We start from the raw sequence: 24,157 nt of genomic DNA, 5'->3' as shown, positions 1-24,157 counted from the left end.
TCTAGGACAAAATGGGGATCAGAAAAGGAAAAGGAAACCTCCACAATGCAAACTGGCCCCCGGGAGCCAGGGCTGATTAATGGAGAATTTTATGGCTCATTTGTAGAAAAGGAAATTCTAACAGAGCCCTCTGTTTACTTTACTCCTACAATTCATATCAAAAAGACAGAAAGCAGAGATTTGAGAGGGTGGGGACATTTTTAGATCTTCGAACACTCAATAGCTCAGCTGAGTAGAGCAAATAGATTATAGGCATCCGAGCATGAGTGAGTCCAAATTACCTGGGGATTTGTTACAAATAATAATTGTCAGGAAATGACAAAATGTTAGCACATTTTTCACGTTCCTTCTCTGATAGCATAAACCCAAGTTCAAATGGAACTTTGGAAGCTGAAGGGTGGGTTCCAGTCCTTTCTTCCTCTCTCACAGTGAGCGCTGTTATCACGATGGTGGCCTATAGACTTACTAAAGCTGGCGTATATTGAAATAGGAGCGTGGGAGCATTTGTGGGTATTCGTGTGAGCATGTGTGGGTGGGTGGGTGTGTAGAGGGGTATGTGGGCACACTTGTGCATGTGGACGTGTTAAATCTTTTAGAAACTAGGGTGATGATCCCCTCTCAGCGGATCAAAGCCCAGTCCGAGGATGAGCACCGCCCATGTCACCCATAGATGAATGCGCGTTCTGTTGTTCTTGAACGCAACACTCAGACCTCTCTGACCTGCTTAGGTCTCAGAGATGGACGCTCTCTACCCGGTAACGCAGGCTTTGTTTGAAGTATACCGAAACCTGTGCTTCCAGAGCCCAGTCTTGCTAAGTAATTACTCCATATTTTCTAACTCAGGCACATTCAACTGAAAAGAAAAGAAAAGAAAAGAAAAGAAAAGAAAAGAAAAGAAAAGAAAAGGGAAGGGAAGGAAAGGAAAGGGAAGAGAAAAGAAAAAAAAGAAAAGAAAAGAAAAGAAAAGAGAAAAGAGAAGAGAAGAGAAGAGAAGAGAAGAGAAGAGAAAAAGAAAAGAAAAGAAAAGAAAAGGGAAGGGAAGGAAAGGAAAGGAAAGAGAAAAGAAAAAAAAGAAAAGAAAAGAAAAGAAAAGAGAAAAGGAAAGGAAAGGAAAGGGAAAAGAAAAGAAAAAAGAAAAAAGAAAAGAAAAGAAAAGAAAAGAAAAAAAAGACCCCCTCCCCCAAAAAAACCACCTTGTATGAAATAACAAGGCCCGTAGAGCTCACTTAAATGGACAGAGGCCAAAGAGTATACACTGGGGGTTGCACCAGGTGGGATGTTTGCTAGAATCGTCTTCCCATGTGCACAAACACCTGCACACACGTCGTGGGCAGCATAGCACAGAGTCTGTAGCACATTTTGCCTCAACTTCCTGAGTCACTGGTGGGGACCTGCCGATTGTTTCCCGGAGACAATCCTCCTGGGAGCTTTCTTCTAGCTGTACTTGACCCTGGCCTCAGGGTGATGTCTGGGTCTTCCCTTCTGCTGCTGGCAAGTTGTGGTGACACACGAAAAGGTCTCTCTAATTGTATGTAGCAGTCAAGTTTCTTTCGATTCTAGGTGACAAAACCATACCTCCAACTAGTTTTAAAAAGGCAAAGTGGGCGGGCCTGGCCAGGCTCAGGTGGAAGCACATGTAACCCTTGATCTCGGGGTTGTGAGTTCGAACCCCATGTTGGGTCGAGAGATTACTTAAAAATAAAATCTTAAAAAAAGAAAAAAAAAAGGAAAGTGGATTTGTTGGCTTTAGTGACTTGGTGTCACTACCTGGTATGGGTGTTCACGTGCTGCCTTCTACTTCTTAGTTCCGTTTCTTGGGAATTGGCTTCACTCTCTCTACAAGCCGCCCCAGGAATGCAGGTGATCAGTGCCAATAGGCAGCCAGAATCATCTTCTGAGACAGAATATGTAAATGTTGTGAAGGTCCTTCCTCGCCCCCCTGGGTCACGTGCCCATCCTTGAACCAGCGCTAGCGTGGGGGGATAGATACCTACTGTGGTTGGTCCAGCTTGGACCCTCAGCCCTTTCTTGTCTCCTCTAACAAGAGAAGGGAAACAGAAGGGGTGTAAGCTGGTAAAGGAAAACAACGGCTGCTGCTCTCTGTTACTATTCAACTCTGCATCCAGCAGGAGATCATTCTTGGTACCACGGGTGGCAAGAAATGCGCTGGGAAAAAATTGGTGACAATGTGCCCAAATCTTTAAAATAAAGTTTCATGTCACAGTCTTTGTGAAAACACACATAAGAAACTGGTAACGGAGTTGTCTCTTGGGACGTCAACGGAGGGCCAGACGCTAGCAAGGGGACTGGTATGTCCCTGGGTTCCTGTCATTTACTGACTACTATCTCACTGTGCCTTTGCATTACTTTTGCAAAACAGTTTATAAAAAAAAAAAAAAAAAGGAAAACCCACAGAAATGGCCTGTAAGGAACCTCACTTATAGGGGAATACTCAGATACTTGGTGTACAATGTTAAGCACAAGACTATAGATCTCAATCTATTGTCTAGTAATAGTACAGAAGGAGAGGGGAATTAAAATCATGTTTCCACTAATCAAACTGATTAAAATAATGTCTTCACAGAGTATGTAGTAAAATAAAATAAAAAAATCCTAATGAATGTCAAGAAGTTCCTGGGGCGCCTGGGTGGTGCAGTCGGTTAAGTGTCCGACTTCAGCCAGGTCACGATCTCACGGTCCGTGAGTTCGAGCCCCACGTCAGGCTCTGGGCTGATGGCTCAGAGCCTGGAGCCTGTTTCCGATTCTGTGTCTCCCTCTCTCTCTGCCCCCCTCCCCCATTCATGCTCTGTCTCTCTCTGTTCCAAAAATAAATAAACGTTGAAAAAAAAAAAAAAAAGAAGAAGAAGAAGTTCCATACAGAACCGCATCGATTCTGACTCCTAATTTCTTAAAAATAGTAGTCAAAAAGTAGAAAATATTAGCATTGATAGTTTCTGGGTGGTGAAGTTGAAGCAGGGGTTTTATGTTTTTCTTATATTTTCTAATTTCTCTCCAATGAATATTAAACTGTAAGCAGAAAATCATTAACTTAAAAATATGCTTCGGCATAGTGAGTAGCAATTCAGGTTTCTGTTTTAAAAAGTATAGTATGATTCTCTTCCTCTACTTTGTTTACCCTCTCCAACTTTCCATCACAAGTAATAGCATGCAGTGGTTTGACCTCACACTTTGCTGTATGGCATTGTTTCGTTTATTAAGGAGTATTGATTTAATGTGCTTGGAAAATAAAGTACAAAATTAAGGATTTGGGAAAATCCTGCCTCTACCCAACTCCCTACTCTGCCTCTAACTCCAAGGGGTCATAACTTCCCCTTTACCTGAATAATTATGAAAGGGTTTCCCCCTGCCCCCACTTAAAGTAATTAAAAAACTAATCACTTCTAAGAAAATACTAAAATATTCAATGCACACTGGAGTCTTTCCCTGGGAAAGCTTCACAGTGAATGGTTGTATTGAGTCTTTGCTACTTAACAAACTTGAACTTCAATATTGTAGTATGATTATGGGGCAACATGGGCTTATAAGGGATTTTCATTACTTCTGCAGTCACAGCCAGGGAGCCTGATCTTCCCTCCACATTTGAATGTGACTCAGATTAATTTTGGTGGGAGTTGGGCATGTGTATCTAGGGGAGAATAAACCCCTAAATGTATAATTAGTAATTACACACTTTTCTCTAGGTCTTGACTTGTAGAGATCAATTTTGTTTTTTCCAGTTAAACACAATGACTACATTGAAAAAAAAAAAAAAAAAACAATAAAAAAAACATCTTTCTAGAGCCAACCAATCGACCAGGTAGCTTTCTCCTATATTTTGGGGGTAATGTAAGGTTTTTCGACACTTCTTTTCCCTTGGCAGTAAGTTTAGTTAGAGGCTGGGACAGAAATTTTCTGTGTGTTATATTTGGCATAAGATAACAACCTGGTTTGTATCCTCCGAAAGGGTATTTGTTGCCTTTTGGGCTTATGTGATTTGAAGGGGACTCTTGGGTCACCGTACATTTGCTCATCCTTTATATCCTATAAGACAAAACTGGACTCCTCCGTAGTCTTCCAATTAGTGTGTTGTCAGATTTTGTAATGAGATGCATCATAGATGTGGCCACTAGGAAATCACATACACAGAGGACTCCTCAGATGGCTGGGGCAGATAATTCCACCCAGATCCCCCATAGGGACACATAGAACCAAGTGGCTGTTTGCTCCAACTCCCCCAAGCTTCCCTATCCCATCAGGAAGCCAGAACTGGAGGGGAATCAGCTTCCCCCCAGAGGCTTAACATTCCTCATTTTAAGTTTCCATTCTAGATGCTAATCCAGTGTGAAGAGTATAGGAAAGTGATAATGAGCTCAAGCTTGTTGGTTTCATTCCAATATGGACTGACTCACTCTTCTTGTCTCATGCAAAGCAAAGCTGTCTGCACTGACTAGACTCGATCAACTAACCTCCTTGATGCTTCACTTTATTTAAAAGAGAGCTTTTGGGGCGCTCTGCTTGCCTCCTTTAAGATAAAGTAGATGTAACATGGAGTAGATTGTATGGTGATGAGTTTAGGTTCACAAAATGGAATTTACAATATTTCTAAGTTACAGAATTCTATTCAGCTCATGAGATCCCATTTCTGCTATGTCAGACAACATAGTTTTGCCAACTTGAGGTAACTCAATCACTTGTGGTTTAAAAGTCATGCACTTTTGGGTAGCTAATAAGTCAATTCAGTATGTCTTCCCCCAGTCCTTCTGCTTCTGGGATCGGGGCAGGCTTGCATTGGTCCATGTACGTCTTCTGACCTGCCATCTTTCTGAGGCTGACAAGTCTTGTGGGTCCAGTCTCAACATCCTTTACTTGTGTTGTTGTCATTGTCCTTCCTGCTGAGCTCATGCGTGTTGGGTTCAAGCACTAGCTTCTTGCCCCATCACCAGCCTCCATTAGTCTCTGGTCTCTTGGACTTATCTGGATCCTTCTTGGTCACATGGAAAACTTTTGTCTCTTTTACCCTACTGCTCTATGGTCATGGAGAAATGTGACGCTCCCTCAGGCCCTCCTTCAGTGAGGTGTGCCCAGTCACCTTTTCTCTCTCTTGCAGAAGACCTTGACTTTTCTGAAAATGGCATGACTTTTCCAAGAAAGTTTCTTTTTCCCTAGTTAAATTCTACCCTGCAACCCCCAGATAGATTCTGAGGCTTTGATTCCACAGCCTAGGACCTAGTCTGAAGAGCAGGAATCCCAGAGCACCTGGGTGTCTCAGTCTGTTAAGCATCCAACTCTTGATTTTGGCTCAGGTCACGATCTTGTGATTTGTGAGTGTGAGGCCTGCATTGGGCTCTGGGCTGACAGTGCAGATCCTCTCTCCCTCCCTCTCTGTCCCCCTCAGCCCCTCTCCTACTCTTCTCTCTCGAAAAATAAATAAATTGAAAAAAAAAAAAAAAAAGCAGGAATCCTACCTTAGGCTCTTTTTTCTATATTCTGTCTCATTCCTTTTCTTCCCAGAGAAGATTCAAGTAAGACAACCATTCCCACACCCTTCTGAATCCTTCCCCACTTTTAGATTTAAAATCTGAATATGCTCTGAATCATCCAGTGTTTGCTCTTCATACTCAAATCAAGCTTTTGAAACTGCTTGCCCTTACATACTTGTGGCGAATACCTTCCTTCTTCCCTGGCCATACATCTCAAAAACCCTACTTCCGCTTAAACGGATGGGGACAAAAGAAAGTAAACACACACATACGCACATGCACACACGTATACAAGTTTAGATGGATTTCCCTCCTTCATTTCCTCATATTTTGAATTATGTTTGTTCATATTTGTGAATCAAATGATTGGTATTTCATTTCATTGCCTTTTCTTGATCTTATCTGACTATATGGGTAGAGGACGGCAAAAGCAATTGAAATAGTATGCCACAATTGTATTGGAGTGGAAAATGTGTAAAGGCGGACATCAGGCTTCGCTTCCGGGGATCAGCATCTATCACTTCCCTGGCATTTGATCAGGATGTCAACACCCTTTGGGAACAATGGGTCAGGACTAAACGGCATTCCATGTCCAGAGAAATTAGTGGTCAGTGTGGAATCCATGCCCAAATTCTTCAACAGCTGCCTCCAAGACACCTAGCGTGGGACAAGAATGCCTCACCTACATTCCCATTCTTTCCCCTCTGTCTTTTCTACATAAAACACTTCTGTCCAGTCTTTACTAGTCATACGTTCTCTAACACACTCAGTGTTGTTTTCCTGTCTTCATTTCTCCTGCCTGGAATACCTTTCATCTGCTAGCTTTTCATGAGGCTGCTCAAAATCCACTCTTCTGGGAAACCTTCCCTAAACTCACCCTCTGGACAGTTGCGTTCTTACTCTTCTGTATTCCCATCACCCCCAAGTAAACTTTCATTATGGGATTTATTGCATCATTTAATAAGGGTTTGTTTATATCCCAATACCCCTCACCAGATGGTGATCCCTTTGAAGGCAGGAGCTGTGTGCTCGTGATGCAGGACTTCACGATGAATAGCACAGTGTCTGGCACATAGTTCTGCCCACGATTGGAGAAATGAATGACTCACTATCAATGGAAGTGATCCAATGAAAATAAACAAAATAAAACGAAAAAAGGCAAATCTAAAAGACGACTTTGTTCGCATAATGTTTTTCCTACAAATAATGCAGAATTTAATAATCACTGAACCAGAATCTACTGGTGTGAAGGGAATAAATTGTTCACATTGTAGCAGACATATTAATTCTTTGGGGCTATTAAGATCCATTTAGATTTTGATTACACAATTCCAAAATTGCTTGCTAATGTCGTGAGTAAATCAGTTAAAGCTGGTAGAGTAAATCCTCACATTGGAAAGAGGCCAGTTCAAATTACTGAGATGTTAGTTTTTTTATGAAAAAAAAAATGTAGTTCTATAATTTTAAGATCCCTGAACTGTCGGGTATGCTTTAATGAATAAATAATACTCATTTATAATTATCCAAGGACATTTCTGATAAGTAAACGGATACCCTACTAGTTCAACCAAATCAGGGAAAGAGTTTGTTCTTTATAAACAATCTCCTGACAATCTCATTTACACAATATTGCCTTGCTTGAAATACTGTTTTATTTTTGCAACAATGCAAAGGTAAATTTTAGTTCAGTGTAGTTTAAATCAGACTAGTTTTCTTGATAGCAGGTTATAAATGAATGAGGTTTTATTCTGTCTGATGAAAGTCAACCTCCTTTACTCTTACATGTTCTCTGCCCCAAAAATGGTTGTGTGAATTTCCCCCTCCCCCCACCCCCCACTCTAATCAGCTGTGTCATTTTGGGTTGTCCTCTCTGATCCTTCGATGTAATCTGTCTAAAGTGAAATCTGATAGACCACATGTCTGCTTTGAACTGTTCTGTGGTTCCCCATTGCCCTCAAGAAAAAGTTCAAAATTCGCAGCTTATTCTAATAGCCTTGGTTTCCCCTTCCTGCCTCACCTCTCCCCACTCTTCCCCCAAATCTCTCGCGATTCCTCAAAAAGTCCTCCTGCCTCTGCCTTTCTTGCTACCAGTGTGAGAGGCCTCCTGGCTTTTTCTGCACCTGGCTACCTAGTGTACTTGTGTCAGCCCCGACATCACCTCACCTTGCTGCCTGGACGGCCCACTTTACTCCACGCCCCCCAGGTCTGTGTTAGATGACCCACCGTATTCCCTGATAGAACTTAACCACACTAAACCCAAGGTTCTCTTTTTCCCAGCTGTTTCCGCTACCAGGATTGGAGGTATTTGAAAGCAAGACCTTTGTGGCATTCATCTTTGTATCACGGGTGGCCTGTGACTGTGCCTGATCTTTGTAGGTTTCAAGCGTTTGTTGAATGAATAAATGAATGGATGCTTGCAGGCTTTGAAGAATGAAGGTATCTTTAAGATTTAGCTCCACTTGGGGCGCCTGGGTGGCGCAGTCGGTTAAGCGTCCGACTTCAGCCAGGTCACGATCTCGCGGTTCGTGAGTTCGAGCCCCGCGTCCGGCTCTGGGCTGATGGCTCAGAGCCTGGAGCCTGTTTCCGATTCTGTGTCTCCCTCTCTCTGCCCCTCCCCCGTTCATGCTCTGTCTCTCTCTGTCCCAAAAATAAATAAACGTTGAAAAAAAAAAAAAATTAAAAAAAAAAAAAAAAAAAAAGATTTAGCTCCACGAACTCTGGTGATCTCAGACTGCTCTTCGCCTAGCTTTTTAAAAAAAAATTTTTTTTAATGTTTATTATTTATTTTTGAGGGAGAGAGAGACAGAGTGTGAGCAGAGGAGGGGCAGAGAGAGAGGGAGACACAGAATCCGAAGCAGCTCCAGGCTCCGAGTTGTCAGCACAGAGCGTGACAAGGGGCTCGAACTCACCAACCCTGAGATCAGGACCCAAGCTGAAGTCGGAAGCTTAACGGACTGAGCCACCCAAGTGCCCCACATTATTTTTATTTTTACTTTTATTTATACTTTTGAAAGCATCACTTGTAGGCCACAGATTTTCCAAGAAGTTAGTGGTTAGTCTTCTCTTGAATGAGGGCTGGGTTGGGGAGTTAAGCTATCCAGTGTTCTTTCTCTTTTCTTTTTTTAATGTTTATTTAAACAATGGGGCGCCTGGGTGGCGCGGTCGGTTAAGCGTCCGACTTCAGCCAGGTCACGATCTCGCGGTCCGCGAGTTCGAGCCCCGCGTCGGGCTCTGGGCTGATGGCTCAGAGCCTGGAGCCTGTTTCCGATTCTGTGTCTCCCTCTCTCTCTGCCCCTCCCCCGTTCATGCTCTGTCTCTCTCTGTCGCAAAAAAAAAATAAATAAACGTTGAAAAAAAAATTAAAAAAAAAAAAATAAACACTGAATGATGGGAGGCTCGATCTCAGGAACCGTGAGGCCATGACCGGAACCAAAATCAAGAGTCGGAGGCTTAACCTACTGAGCCACCCACGTGCCCCTCCAGTGTTCTTTCTGACTGCCACTCTGCTTACGGCAGGATCCATTCCTTATCTCACTTCCCGTTTTCCTGGAGGGGAGGAAGGAGCAGGTTTAGTACACATTTTGCATTATGGTGATTCCATGCAGGTTTGTCCTGAAATTTTAGAGTCACTTAAGCCAAGCTGATTGGTCTTGCTCCTAATCCTATCATTGACATATAAACCCTTAGGTGGGTGTGAAAGGAGGTGGACTGAGCATACAACGGGGTCAGGAAAATGAGCTCACGCTTAGTAGATAGAAATCTGGGTTTGTGTCTAAAGTGATTCCGCCTCTGTTGGCTGTTTTGTCCTGACCAGGCCAAGAAACTTCTCCATACTTTAGCATGCTTGCCTGTGAAATGGACATAGCCCCTACCTCAGGCTTCTAATAACTGTCCACAGGAGGTGTGAAATTGCATGGTAAGTGACTGTGTTCCCTTACAACCCTGTGTAGACCTTGCTGAAGATAGGTTCACCAGATACAACACTTCCTGACTTAGAATGTAAGCTTTTTCTCAGTTAAGAAGAAAACACAATCTCAAAATTCTTTGAGATGTGAAGGCCATGCACACACGCAGGATAAAGTTCATGGAATGAATGTACACTAATATTAAAACTCAGACTTAGTGTTGGTTATTCTATCCTTATGGCTTCATTTCCTGGGAACACGAAGGCTTATTTATTCTTAGATGCAACGTCCTTGGGGAGAAGGAGGGAGCATTTCATTGTTAACTAATAGTTACAGGGGATTTATAAACTGTCAGCTGAGCTCTGCTCAACAGGACAAGAACCCGGGATTTGTGGGATGAGCCTGGGATGCCAGGAACGAGTTGGAATTTCTGGTGAGGTAGGAGGGTCCTGGGAGCAGGTAACAGGGTCTGGGCTGAGGAGGAATCCCATCCTTTTCACTCACTCTCTTGGCCAATAAAGTGGTTCCATGGCTCTGCTTCCGATTTCCACATCCGATTTTGGATAGGTCTGCACTAGGGTAAGCTGCTTCTTGGGAAGTTCACGAAAGCTACTTTCTCTTCAAGAGACGGCTATTGTAAAGAACGAAGAAGGAACCTCATCTTCCCTGGGTGGACTAAGTATTCCTTGTGTCTTCCTGAAGGCTGAACGATCCTACTATTTGTCAAGAAACATTCTGAATTAAGTTGACTCTTCGTAGAGAGCAACGAAGAGAAGTCAAAGAGCTTACAACGTTCTTCCATTTGGGGCCCTGAAATTCGTATTGTTTCTGGATCCCTGAAGCCTCACCCAGGCAACTTTTGCAAGAGGAACAGCATCGTGCTGGGGGCAGAAAGGGCCTGTAGCAGCTGCGGGCTCTCCTGTGGCCTCCGTCCACCACGTCACGGCTTATTCAGCAGCAAAATCATCCTGCTTCAGAGTCAGTAGCGACTCTAATGTCGCCCATGTGGGACTGTGCTAGGCACTCCTCTCTACCTGTGCTACTCCATGTAATCTTTGCAGCCACTCAAGGTCAGATGGCTAGTTAGGAGTCAAATTTCAAACCGAGGTTCTCGTGTCCTACGAGTCAGAACGAACACCCCACCATCATCAAGAAGCAGGGCACCCGGTGCGATTCTGAGCTATTAGGAACTAGTCATGGAATGTGTACTTTCCCACTCTGGACGTCTACAATGTGAATAGCGAGCATGATGTGGATAAGCACCTGAGAAACAGACAGACACCATCCAGACGTAGCATTTTATTACATCGCTGGGCTTGCTGGACTCGCGATTGTAGTGAAGGACTTCCTGGGACAAGGTGATCGGTTTTTCCTTCCCAGCAAATAAATAGATAATGAAAATAACGAAGAGCAGAAATGGAAAAATTAACCCTTTTGAATAAAAGTAACACATGCTTATCATTTTGAATATATCAAAAATACAGTATAACAACAACAACAAAATCACCAGTAATCCCACCAGCAATCAATAATGCGAATTGGTTTTGCATAGCTAATATCATGTTGTACTGACAGTTTTTATTCAGATCTTTCTATGTTGCTATATACCGTAAGCATTCTTCCATTTTTGTAAACAATTTTTATGTCTTCATTTTTCATTACGTGGCTGGATGATAGTTTAGTTAGCCTTTCTCCTATTTTTAACATGTAGGTTGTTTTCATTTTTTCTCAGTTTTATAAAGAACACAGTGAAGAGCATTTCTGTTACTTTTAATTTTGACATAATTTCAAATTTACCAAAAAAGTTGCAAGAATATTACAAAGACCCCCCCATGTGCTTTTACTCAGTTTTATCACTTTCTCTCTCTGTCTCTGTCTCTCTGTTTCTGTCTCTGTCTCGCACACACATACACACATGTGCACACACTTTTTTTTCTGAACTATTTGAGAGGTAAAAAGTATCCTTTTCCCCCTTGAACATCTCAGTGCATATTTCCTAAAAATAAGAACTTTCTCTTGCATAACCACAAAAAAAATTCAAAATTTGAAAAGTTAATATTGATGCAATACAATTATATAATTTACAGTTCATTTGTTCATTTTCAAATTCTTTTTTTTTTTTTCAGTCAGAGATCGAATTCAGCATGGTGAAGAACACTTTTATATGTGACATTTTATTTGAATTTGTGATGGTCTCCAGGCTAGATTCCTGAATGAGAAAATGAAGATGATTGGGTTATTAAGCATAGACATTTTTATGGCTGTTGATATAAATTGCTGAAGGTGGTGACCATCTGGCCAAAAATCTAGGAAAATACTTACGAGACAATGTAAACTTTAACTATGATCATTGAAAAACAAACAAACAAACAAACCTTTGCTACTCTCTTAATTTCTCCAATTACCAATGATTAGAAATATTTTTCTTTGTGTTTATTGGCCTAGTGTGTTTCTCCTTTTATTAGATATTTGTTGCCTTTTCTGTTTGTCTAATTATGAATTTAAGGGTTTTCATATTTATTTTATACGCTCTTCATATATTAAAGATACTATTATCTATTAAACATATTTGATAGAAAATCATTTTGTTGAGTCATTTGCCTTTGGATAATTTCCTTTTCAATATCCCATTAGCATGACTACCGGGACTTTAAATATTCACCTAGGGATGAATGTTACTTAGACACAAAGAATAAATGAAAAAAAAAATTTAGAAGCAAGAATTCTAGAAATGAAAAGAAGTTTCCTTAGTCTCAATTGGAAATAATCGAGACTGTGATTACTTAAACAAAAAAAAAAAAAGAAGAAGAAGAAGAAAAAGAAAACACTATAGGAAAAACTCAGAATGTGGGACCCAAGAGGCCTTGAAAAACAGTACACACTGAATCAATGATTACTCTGCTGTGTATTATGAACCTGAGATTCCCTACCTGCAGAACGGAATGGCTTTGCCTACCAAACAGGGTTGATGCCCTCATAGTATAAAGTGGTAAAATAATTGTATATGCTAGGATAGGAAAAATCCTCTGGGCTGTGTTTAAATGTCACAAGGATAGATCAAACTCAGGGGAAAGTTCTATGGGTGGGCAAGAATATAAGTGGGGAATGTATTGAGACTGTCCTAAATCTATATGTGTGAATATTATTGTACAATATCTCCATAAAAGATTTTAACTAAAGACATAAAGGACACTGAGTAGAGAAAAATACTCAGAGCCAGTCGTGGGAATTTGGGAGGGAAAATTTATAAGGGATTTTCAAAGAGTAGCTAAAGGTGTCTTAAGCAAAACCAGGCAAACAAACATACTACTTGAAAATCATTGATTGATTCTTTATCCATCACCTAACAAATATACTATTATGTATTTTATGTATCACACATTCTCTTGGTGTTGTAAAGTCAGTGAAGAATAAGATAAATAAGACCCTTTCTCTCCTGGTGTAACTTACAATCTAACTGGGAAAATGGGAAACGTTCTATTATACATCATTGAATTAGTTGCACTCAAGCTGGGAAGGAAAATACTGGGCACAGTAGGAGCTTACAAGAGGGGACCACTTCTTTTTTTTTTTTTTTTTTTTCAACGTTTATTTATTTTTGGGACAGAGAGAGACAGAGCATGAATGGGGGAGGGGCAGAGAGAGAGGGAGACACAGAATCGGAAACAGGCTCCAGGCTCTGAGCCATCAGCCCAGAGCCCGACGCGGGGCTCGAACTCACGGACTGCGAGATCGTGACCTGGCTGAAGTCGGACGCTTAACCGACTGCGCCACCCAGGCGCCCCAAGAGGGGACCACTTCTAACATGGGATGGGGTGGAGGGAGTTGGAAGAAGGGGTAGCATCTAAGAGGATTCCACAGAGAAGAAACAGGCAATGCTCTGAAACCATACTTCAGGTTATACCAAAGGTTAAAGAAAGAAATCCGAAATTTGAAAGTACATGAAATACATTTATTCACTTGCTCAGTAAACTTAGGAAGTATCTATCATGTGCCAGTCTTGAGAATATAAAAGACATGGTTCCTAATTCAAATTGCTTCCAGAAAACAAGGACTCCACTCAAGGCTGCACGAGACACTCGTTTCTTTTGGTGGCAAGGAGAGGAGACTTCGGTCTGGTCCGCACGTGGTCTCAGGGAAACATGTAGGGCAACTGGTGCCAGGAGTGGATACACCAGCAGGCAGCGAAAACACAAGGGAACAGCAGAATATTCCTAGAAGGGAGGGTGTATTTGGACTTGGAAAAAGTATGATCAGCACCAACAAAGCCATATGGAAAACGGTGTGCAGAATCTGGGCAGAATCCTCAGTTCCAACTGTGTCCAATCTGTGGCCCATATACAAACCTGTCATAAACCCAGTCCTACCTATGGCTTGATCCAAATTGCAAGCTTTTATTTCTTCTTTCTCAAAACCATGGAGCAGGTCAAGGAAAGTAAAAATGGAGATATGACCTTCCACATTGACACTGTCCTTTCTGACTATCTGTGCAGCTCATGGAGGTAGGAGCCAGGCTGCAGAGCTTCCCGGAGGCAGCTCTGTCCCTGAGGACATCCACGGGGCAGGCCGAAAGGTGCGTCAGGAGCTTGGAGGTTAGGAGAAGGGGAAATGTGGGGTCTGCAGAGAGCACAGATGTCTTGAGTTTTAGAACCAGAAGCCAAGGAGCCGAAGATGAAATGGTTAAAGAACAGCTCATTTTAAATATAAATAAAATAATATAGAGTCTAAGTATTTTATGAGCAAAAAATGCAGTTGAGAAAAGCAGATTTGGTGCTGCACTAAATGTTTTAAATTTTTTTTTATATGCTCCACATTAGAGCTTGAATTTTCTCATACCTCCAAGGCATAGTCTTTTATGGCTTTGGAGATAAAAGATTTACATTTAAATCATGCTTTTCCCATGCCATGTTGTAACAATAGCATTTTAAGTTCTACTGTTCACTCAAAGGTCAGAACACCTTTTTCTTTTCTTTTCTTTTCTTTTTTTGTCGACATACGCTATCACCTTAGCCAAGTGAGCAAATCCTTTTAGCTCTGAATACCTGAATTTTATTTATACTTTATGTAAAATGAAAGCCAGGTGCCAAGAGTTTCACAACAAAATGGAAGCAGGAAAGTCACCCTGGGCTTGTGAAAAGCAGGGATTGTATATGTCTTCTGTTAAAGGCCACACGGACCACCAGGTGACTGTGTTCTGGGCTGGTAGGCTCTCCTGAAAAGTATAAGGTTGACATCCAGACATCAAGACACTTTTGGCTCTCACTGTTGCCTTGAAATTCGTTAGCTTTACAGTCCCTGATTTTTCCTTTACTCTGTCTTCCTGCCATAAACAAGACAGAAAAAGGAAGAAAAAAGAATGATTTCCTTACTGCATTGTACCTACAGTCAACAATAAGGTATCGTACCCTTAAAAATTTGTCAACAGGATGGATCTCATATTAAGTGTTCTTATGGCAACTAAAAAAAAAAAAAAATTATATACTAAGCATTGTTTGGAAATGGGACCATGAGCTGTCTTGTCATTATCATTAACTCACATTCCAAAGTCCATACATGGGTTGCTGCTTAGACTTTCATAGTCATAGGTCCCGGTATTAAGAAATGTGGGAAGCAAATCTCACAGGCAAACAAACGGGCTTTTGCCTTTTATTCTGTAATTATAATCTCAGTCTGTGGTTTCAAAATTGCACCTATAAGACAAAGTGGGAAGACAGCTTGCTTCTGATTCCGAATCTGAGGTGAAATGTCTGTGAGGGGCGTATATCCTTGATTTTTAACCACACACAGACTTGTTCTCTTGATCACCTGCAGGTGGAGAGTAGACCTAAGAATGAGGATATGTTTCCAAAAGTCAAGGAAGAGTGAGTGCCCACCATTTTAATTAAAATAGCAATAGTAAAGAAGCCCCAGAACAAGTCATGTCACATCAAAGGAAAAGAAGGGTCATTTTTAAATTTTATTATTTGTGTTTTATTAGTCTTTGTGCTTATTACCATTTTGTTAACAAATAAGACTTGAGGAGAGATTTTTAAAGTATGTGAAGTTTGCTGCTTCCATTAATGTGAATGTATAAAATTCCTCAAGTTCTAGGGCATTCTATGGATAAAAATCAATGGCAAATTAGACATCATTCATCCCTTTAGCTTCAGTGAAACGTAGTTGCAGAGAGAGATCATTACTACCCGAAGTTAGAATTTGATCCATAATAGTACTCCAACCTTTCTTCTAGTCTAGCATCTTCCAGTGACCTGTGTTTTTTGTTTTTTGGTTTTGTTTTTTTTGGTTTTTGCTTTTTTTTTTTTTTTTTGGAAAAAAAATCTGCTAAGCTAGAAAAGGAAACTGCTTTGCCTACTTTGGGCAATTAGTGAGACAGCACTTCATCTCAAAGGAATGCGGAGGGAATATTTAAACTGTAATATTTTATAGGCAAAGAGCTTCGTGAGGACCCAGAAGGTCAAGACTGTATTGATAACCCAGTCTTTTCGGGGTAATACTGTCTAGAAAAGTCCAGTGAAAATATTCTTTAAGAACTGGTTCTGGTCAGACTCACCCCATAGAGTTATCTACCAAAATCATTATCCTTTCAGATTAGAGAAAAATTTTATTTATTCTGAGTTGCAGAGTATTACCTGGGGATAGCCCTAGGCAAACCATGAAGTGACAGAATTTTGCCTTCAGTATTAACTGACCTTCTCTACTCCCCACTGCCCCTCTCCTTTATTCCCCATTTTCTTACCTGCCCTTCTACCCTTACTAAGTATCTTGAGGACTCTCCTTTACTTTTCCCTGCTCTAAACTCATTATCGAAAAGGCACCCAACATGTCATTTGTGCTTGAGTGTAAAATTAAATGAATTCTATTTTCTCCCTTTTGCTTTTTTTTTTTTTTTGGATTTGTTATGTTTTCCAATTTCTACAGACATTGAAACATGAGCGAGTAGTAAAAAGAAATATTTTCACCATTCAAAACAGAAGATTTGATGGCACGTAGAAATCATACTTTCTATAGGTTGCTTACTTATTCCAGCATAAATTCCCCAGAATAACTATTATTTACATTTTGTGGCATCACAGGAGCCTAAGAAGCATCTATGGTATTGATCTAACCCCAAGATTCCTTAAGAAAAGTCACTTATTTAAACGTCAGTGACACACACTTTCCCAGTAACCAAGGACAGAGCCCCCGCATTGTTAGAGGGCATATAAATTGCACAATCTTTACCCGACCTGTGAGGATCCCCAGAACAGAGCAGGAGAAGTAGATCTAGGTTTTGTTATTGTCGTTTACCTACTATCGCACTGGTGTCCAACTGTCTTTCCATTTTGAGTCCATGACTATATGTAGGGGAGAGCATATGACTTGGCAACTCAGATTATTCTGTCTCACTGATACAAACAGATGGGTTTCTGAATGGTCATTTGACCCGAATGAGTCATCCTCTAGGATTTGGCTATCCATTCCTAAAGGCACTGTCTTTGGTAGAATAGCTGTGAGGATGATGAGAGCTTAGAGCTATCTGCAATCATTTCATGAGCAACGTGTGCTAAGCATGAAGCCAACACAAAGCAAGGCAGAACTGGGAGACTGGGAGACATCAGTATCCTAGTGTTTCAGCCTTTGGATATAGTCGAGCTTGAAATCAGCCACAGCTCTGGGCTCCTCAATACGTTCTAATCTCAAATGCTTGTGAGTTGGGTTTTTATCATCTGTGACCAAAGAAGTATTGCTTAACTAGGAACATCATCAGGGGACACATCCATGAAGATGCCAAACAACTGATTACACCAGGAGACACAGAACAGACACAATTGCTGAAGCCAAACCCAAGGTGACATTGACGTTACGCTTTGGTGAACGTCTGTCTCATGACAGATGATTGCAATGTTACAGACACATGACCTGTTCCACCCCATCTCCGGCTCTTCACTGATAGGTGATTCCTGATTGACACTAGAAACACATTCCTAGAGTGGACAGCAAAGTCGAATCTGACACCGAGCTATTTTTTTTTTTTCCTCCTCGGTTGCTTAATAGCGCCTGATTGAGCTGGTTCCTCTTTGTCAAGTGTCATTCAAAAATCACCCAATTGTTGGTCCACCCTTGCTTCATTGTTGATGAGAATGCCACGTGGGCTGGAATCAAAGCCTTGCTGAAATTTGTCTATTTTACATCTGTTCCTGGCTGGGATCTTAATGAGATGTATGGCATAATGAGATGTGTGTCTGTAATGTGTAATGAGATTCTTGATTCAAGTGTCTAATGAAGCCTATAGCCTAATGAAATGTATAGCATAATGAGATGAGTGGCTTGAATGTATAGGATTTGAGAGTCCTTTTAGGAAATATCATTAGGCATGCAGAATTTTCTCCCATCTGCATAAACCCCACCCACATTTCTTTGGGATTTTTTTAGTTTATAGTTTCTCAGGCTGTTGTCATTATCACCATGAGTACTTCCTATGACAAAAGCTAAGAGAACAGAAGCCCTGGCCCTCACCAAACATGATGGGTAGACTGAAAACAGCATAGGCATTTTTACTTCTTGTCGAGAGAAAATGATATCTTTGCTTCTTTCTGTTCACTGCCTTTTTTAAAGGTAACCAACTAATATAAATGAGGTATTGCTTAACAAAAAACTTAAAACTTTGTGACTTAAAACAGTAAGCTTTTATCACTGCCCATAGTCTACAAGTCAACTGGGTGCTTCTGGACTCAGCTAGATATACTCCTATTTTTGCAATCAGCTACAGGCCAGACAGAGCTGGGCTGGGCTTTCCACATCTTTGGAGGTCATCTGCCTACAGGCTTGTCTAGGAAGATGCTGGTTGAGGTTGTTGGAATCTCCTCAATTTGGTCTCTCATCCTCTGGCCAACTGGCCATGACTTAATCTAAAAGCAGGGTCAGGAGATCAAGAAGAAGACAGAAGGCCTCCTGATGCCTAGGCTCCAAACTATCACACCACCCATTCAATCATATTCATTTGAGACAAAGCAAGTAACAGGGCCAGTCCAGAATCAAGAAATAGGGAAATATGGGGCACCTGGGTGGCTTAGTTGGTCGAGCATCCAACTCTTGACTTCGGCTCAGGTCATGATCCCAGGGACATGGGATCAAGCCCTGTGTCCTACTCCATACTGAGTGTGGAGCCTGCTTGGGATTCTCCCCCCTCTCCCCGCCCCTTTCCCCTGCTCACTTTCTCTCTTTTTATCTCTTTCTAAAAAAATAATAAAATAAAATAAAATAAAGAAATAGCGAAATAAATTCCACTTCTTAATGGGAGGAAGAGCCAAGTCATATGGACACAAACAGCATGAACACAAGAAGAAGGGAAGACTTTTTGCATTTATTCCTCCTACCAACTATAAAGTTGGGAACATATTTGCACACCCCCTTTTGATCTTTCTACACTAACAAAAATTTTTGAAGGGGGCATATTTATGAAAAATGGCTTTTCCTATAAATGTAAGAAATTGCACAAAGGGTAGTGATGTTGATAGTGAATGTCCTAAAATCATTTGATGCATTATACTGAACCCCTATTACCAATGGGTTGACAACAGATCTTCTCAGCAAATGAAATAGGCTAAGTACAATCTTCCTGGAAACAAACAAAAGTGCTAATACAAATTACCCCCAATTCTCCTTTCAACATTTGGGACATATCTCATAGTGGACTGGATTAGGACTCTATCTCATTTCTGAATTAAAATCTACTGGAGATTTTTCCACTTTTTCATGGATTTGCTTTAAACGTATTAAAGATTGCATTGTGCCAAGAACTACTGGTGATTAACCCCAGGCATGAGGTGTATGTTACATGAACTGGCCCTAAAATTTATGAAGAACTACAGAGTTTTAGCAGTGTGTATCTCATTTGCAATAGCCTCCTGGATGAAACCCAGGACACTCTGATTTGAAAATTTATAGGGACTAGTCTATCCAGGAGTTTAACAGACAGTCTGATTTTTTTTTTTTAACATACCCTAGCCAAGGTTTTATCTCCTTTCCAACTCCCAGATTGAATATCCATTATCTTTCAAGATGCCATTACCCTCAGATGCCTCAGATTTATTTGTCTAGCGATTTTATAGAATAAAGGCCTGATAGGGTCCTCTTTAAATACACATCCTAACCACATTTTAGAAATCATCAGTTGGTCCCGTCATTTCCTCAACTTAAGATTATTCTTTTCTATTGCATGGGGATCATAAATTTCACTCCCATGTGCATTTTACAATTATGAAAAGGAATGAATCAAACAAAATATTCGAAGATCAGAACTTTTTTTTTTTTTTCAAATTTATTTTCCAGCTGTGCTTTTCTGTCCATGGGATAGTTCTCTTAGGAGCATGCAGGTACACATCCTTGTGCATTTGCTCAATACAAGCGCGTGGATGCATTCATGAATCGATTTGTTGATTATTTCGATTAAAATCTGACATCACTCTGATTAACCTGACCGGCCTCTCTTAACCCTAGCTATTTCTAGATGAGTATTTCTCTTTATGCTTCTTTATGTGCCATGAAATATTTAGGCATGATTGTTTATCCTCAAGTGGATAGAATCTAGATCTTTCTGCGTTATCTAAATGATACAACCATCAAGGACTAGCAGCTCCTAATTAAATCCTAGTTGTGCCTTTACATAAAAAGTGACCGTACCAAATGAGAGCAAATCGAGGTAGTTTTATTTTCATAAAGGTCCATTCCAGTCTAAAAGGTTCTCTGAAACACTTCTCTGAAACGTTCTCTGAAACACTTCCTTAAGTAAGATCTGCCTTATGTAAGTGAACTGCTTACACTAATCCAATTCATCAAATCGCTGCCCGATCTCCACTTCATCGTGTACCGTGATGAGTCACAGGCTTAGTAGTATATATCTCCCAAAGTTCTGTGATCCATTTCACTTATGTGAGTGGTCAAACCCACATATTATTCTTTGTGTAATTTTGTAGCGATTTTCAGGACCAGTCTGTGGGCCGCTTAACAGATGCACACAGAAGTCAAACAGCCGAGCTGCCAAGAGCCTGGGCAGAGAATAAAGACAGGTGGAGAAGGAGGTAAGCCCTGGAAAAATCCACTGGTTCCAGGGAAGCTGGTGGACATTAGCTATGGAAAAGGGAGAACTTACAGTAGGTCAGAAATTTTCTAAACAGATCACCTGCAACAGTTAACCTGGAAAGCTTGATAAAAATACAAACTTTTGGATCCCATCAACTCTATCTCATCAAAATCTCCAGGGAAGATCTTTAGAAATTTATATTTTATCAAATTCTCCAGTGATGCATGTACATGTAAAATTTGAGAGCCAGGGGCACCTGGGTGGCTCAGTTGGTTAAGCATCTGACTTCGGCTCGGGTCATGATTTCCTGGTTCCTAAGTTCGCACCCTGCGCCGGGCTCTGTGTTGACAGTTCAGAGCCTGAAGCCTCCTTCTGATTCTGTGTCTCCTTCTGCCTCTGCCCCTCTCCTGCTTGTGTTCTCTCTCTCTCACTCAAAAATATATAAATAAACATTAAAAGAATTTGAGAACCTGTGCTCTAGCCTTGGAACATTTCTAGTACCCAATCTATGTAAAATCATCACTATATTCCTGTGTCTGGCAGCTTGTAGATGATTATTGAATCCATGAAGGAACAATAGAACAAACAAACTGTGTTCATACCAAAATCAGAACCCTACAATCTGTTAGTGATCCAGCTCCAGGTTATAAATGCAGGAAAGCAAGACGATGAATCAGTAAGAGATGCCATCAACGAAAACAAGTCTGATGCTGAGCCAAATGCTATTAAAGTTGGTGGCTTTCTATGTACTACCTGTTCCTTCCCATGTTCCACCTTTTTTAGAAACCAAACGGCGTTCCGTGGTCTGGCTTCTTCTGTGGTCTAAGTGCGTGGATGCTCTTGAGTCGACACAGGTAAATCTTTTCAATTGCATAGTTCAAGCAAGACGGAAGATAAAGTAGGTATTGTCACTGACTAATACAAAAACACAATAAACACAGCCATCGCTTTGAGGAGCTGAGGTTTGGAAAGGTTAAGGCATTTGCCCCAGTTTACACAGCTAGAAAGTAGAAGAGGCCATGCAGAAATCGGGTTCGCAAGACAGGCCAGGAAACCACCTCTCTCGATGCTAGTTACTTCCTCTCACTTTTAGATGGTGTCGAGGAACGTGCGTTAGGTTGGGATGGGTGCCCCCTAACTCTCTTCTGTTCCACAACCAGGGTTAGCTTTTGCACCCAAAGAGGCTCAGGGAGGCTTTTCCCCAAACAATGAACTGTCCCCCAAGACACTGACCGTGCAAAAGCAGTTGCAAAAAATGTCTATGTTAAAAGCAATTATTTTCTTTTAATATTCCTCCATTTCATTCATTTACAGCTCCTCCAATCTTATCTGTATCCTTGTTCTTACGCACACTCCATTCTTGTTTTCAAAGAATGACAAGTGGCTGTCATAATCAGGTCATGTCACAGCTTAGCCTTCTCAGGCTATACCACGTTTTCCATTCAGCTGGTTATAACGTGAGTGGATTTTTATTGTTAAAATCAGTAGCTGGTTTAAAAATCGTGTGTTGGTTTTTAGTGACCTTGACACACCCTTTAACAGTCACAGAAACGGGGGAAAGCCCATACTTACTCCTCAAGAGAGCTAAGCCAATCAGCTTGGAATCACACTTAGGGTATGATAATAAAATAATCCGACTGAATGCAGTGTAACATAGGTGATTTTCCTCCGGTGTATGCTTTCCTACGTTGATCCACTTAAGAGAAAAATGATAGAGACAGTTGCTAAAGTCAAACAAAACCCGAATTGTGATCTGGGGTTAAACTGCCAGGTGACAGAGGGAAGCCGCTGGCTGTTGTTTAAAATAGTGGTTTACAGCGGGAGAGTACAATTTCTCAGAGAAGGTCTTATCAACGTCAATGTCAGGGAATTTGTTGGCTCTGGCTTTTGCTTTTAGCAAACATGTGCATTACCTTCTCCTCGTCTGTGGAAATACAAGATTGTATATTTTAATTCGTCTGAAGCTTTACCACAGAGTCTATAAATATTATATAACAAATCTGAGCATTACTACTTTCTTGTGCATTCAGGATACATCTCTGTGATCACTATAATCAACCTAATTGGGCAAGACTCCCTAAGTGAAGGCAATAACATTTGTTTACTTCATTGTAGGAATGTGCTCACAGCCTGGTACCACCACATTTAAATTAGTTTTTATCCAAAACAGAGAGAAATGCACCCTTCAGTCAACACAGTCTGTTAATTTGAATGTGTTTAAATTAACCGTGTGCATGCCCGTAGGAAACTCGGAGCAGCTCTGTTCTTTGTCCTCTTGAGAGAGGACTCGGTGACATTCAGACCTTTCTCTTCTTTCACATTTTTGCAGAGTGAGGACAAGAGGGAGCCCTCGTCCATTCTCTGAGGTGGCTGGTCACACGGCCGAAGTACCCCAGGAACCACATTCCTGGTTGGAACAGGAGCAGCTAAAGGATTTCTCTCGAACGTTGCAATAAAAACATCATGAAAAAGCATAAGATTGTAATGGGGGGGGGGGGGTGGAGAGGCACAGTTGGACAGGTCTAATCCAAACAAATATGGGTTATTCGTACCCCTTTTGAGGGAATCCTGTCCTAGTTGTATGTGGTACTTTGTCTCACAGAATTAACCTCTCAATGCCAGATGTTTCCCTCAGAATCACTGTGGGTATTTATCCCCAAAGAAATTACCACATTTCCCCCCATTCCATTCCTCACATTTTTCTTTGCCCATTGCTTTGCCAGGTGTGATTTCTACATCAAATCCCCACACACTCAACACAGGGTGGTAGCTCCAGGCAGGAAGGAATTTCCAGGTAGGAAATCTGGAGGTGAGGGAAAGGAAGTGATTTGAGGGGAGTTCAAAGAGTCTGTTCTCTGTTTCTCTGGCTACTCCTCCTGGAAACATTCATGTGTTATCATGTAAAGCACATGTATTATTATTACCAGCGTTATTGTTCGAGCAAAGTCTTTTATTATAAGACATCTTAGGAAAGGACAATTGCTCCATCAAGGAAAGAGAGCCAGAGCTGCCCCAGCAGGAGGGGCAGGAATGTTCACTGGATAACCTGCCCCTACTCCTCCATGTTGGGGAGGCCATGTTGCCATGGATGAGAGGTGAGGCGGAAACGCCTTTGGAGCAAGAAAGGTGAACAGCTGATGTCTCCAGCCTGTGCTCAAAATACTCCAGGAAACACACACACGCAATGAATCAAAGTTACCTCCTTGCTTGCATATGCAGTTTTCAGGAAGCATTTCATATTTCTTTTGTCTTACTTTCTCTAAAGCAACTTCCCGGTGCCCAGATTGCCCCTGGATAAGTTTACCAAAATGGCTGCCAGAATATCGCACCCTTTGTGTGACGTACTGGCAGCCATTTTGGTAAGCTTTAAAGGAAGCCCATGATCTTATCATCGTCTTTCCTGTCCCTGCCTCAAGTAAGCCCAGCACAAAATCGGCACCCATTAAACGTGTGCCGAATGAAGGTCATACCACATGACTTGCTGCTGGCCCTCTCTGAAAGTGTTAGCTACCAAAAAAAGTGTCTTTAAGCGATAATGTGGACGCTAGTTGTCTAGGTCCCACCAGTCTGAGAAGTATAATCTCACAGAGACAATAAAACTACAGTAACCCTGTGGTGGGCTCTTAGTAGAACACCTGGAATGTCTCTCACCATTTCTTGTCATTTTCGTGACATTCCTGGGGTCTCTGACACATAAATTTAGATATTCA

Source organism: Leopardus geoffroyi, chromosome C1 (genome assembly GCF_018350155.1).
Source record: "Leopardus geoffroyi isolate Oge1 chromosome C1, O.geoffroyi_Oge1_pat1.0, whole genome shotgun sequence".
In the NCBI taxonomy this organism is placed as follows: Eukaryota; Metazoa; Chordata; class Mammalia; order Carnivora; family Felidae; genus Leopardus; species Leopardus geoffroyi.
This window is presented reverse-complemented; position numbering follows the sequence as displayed.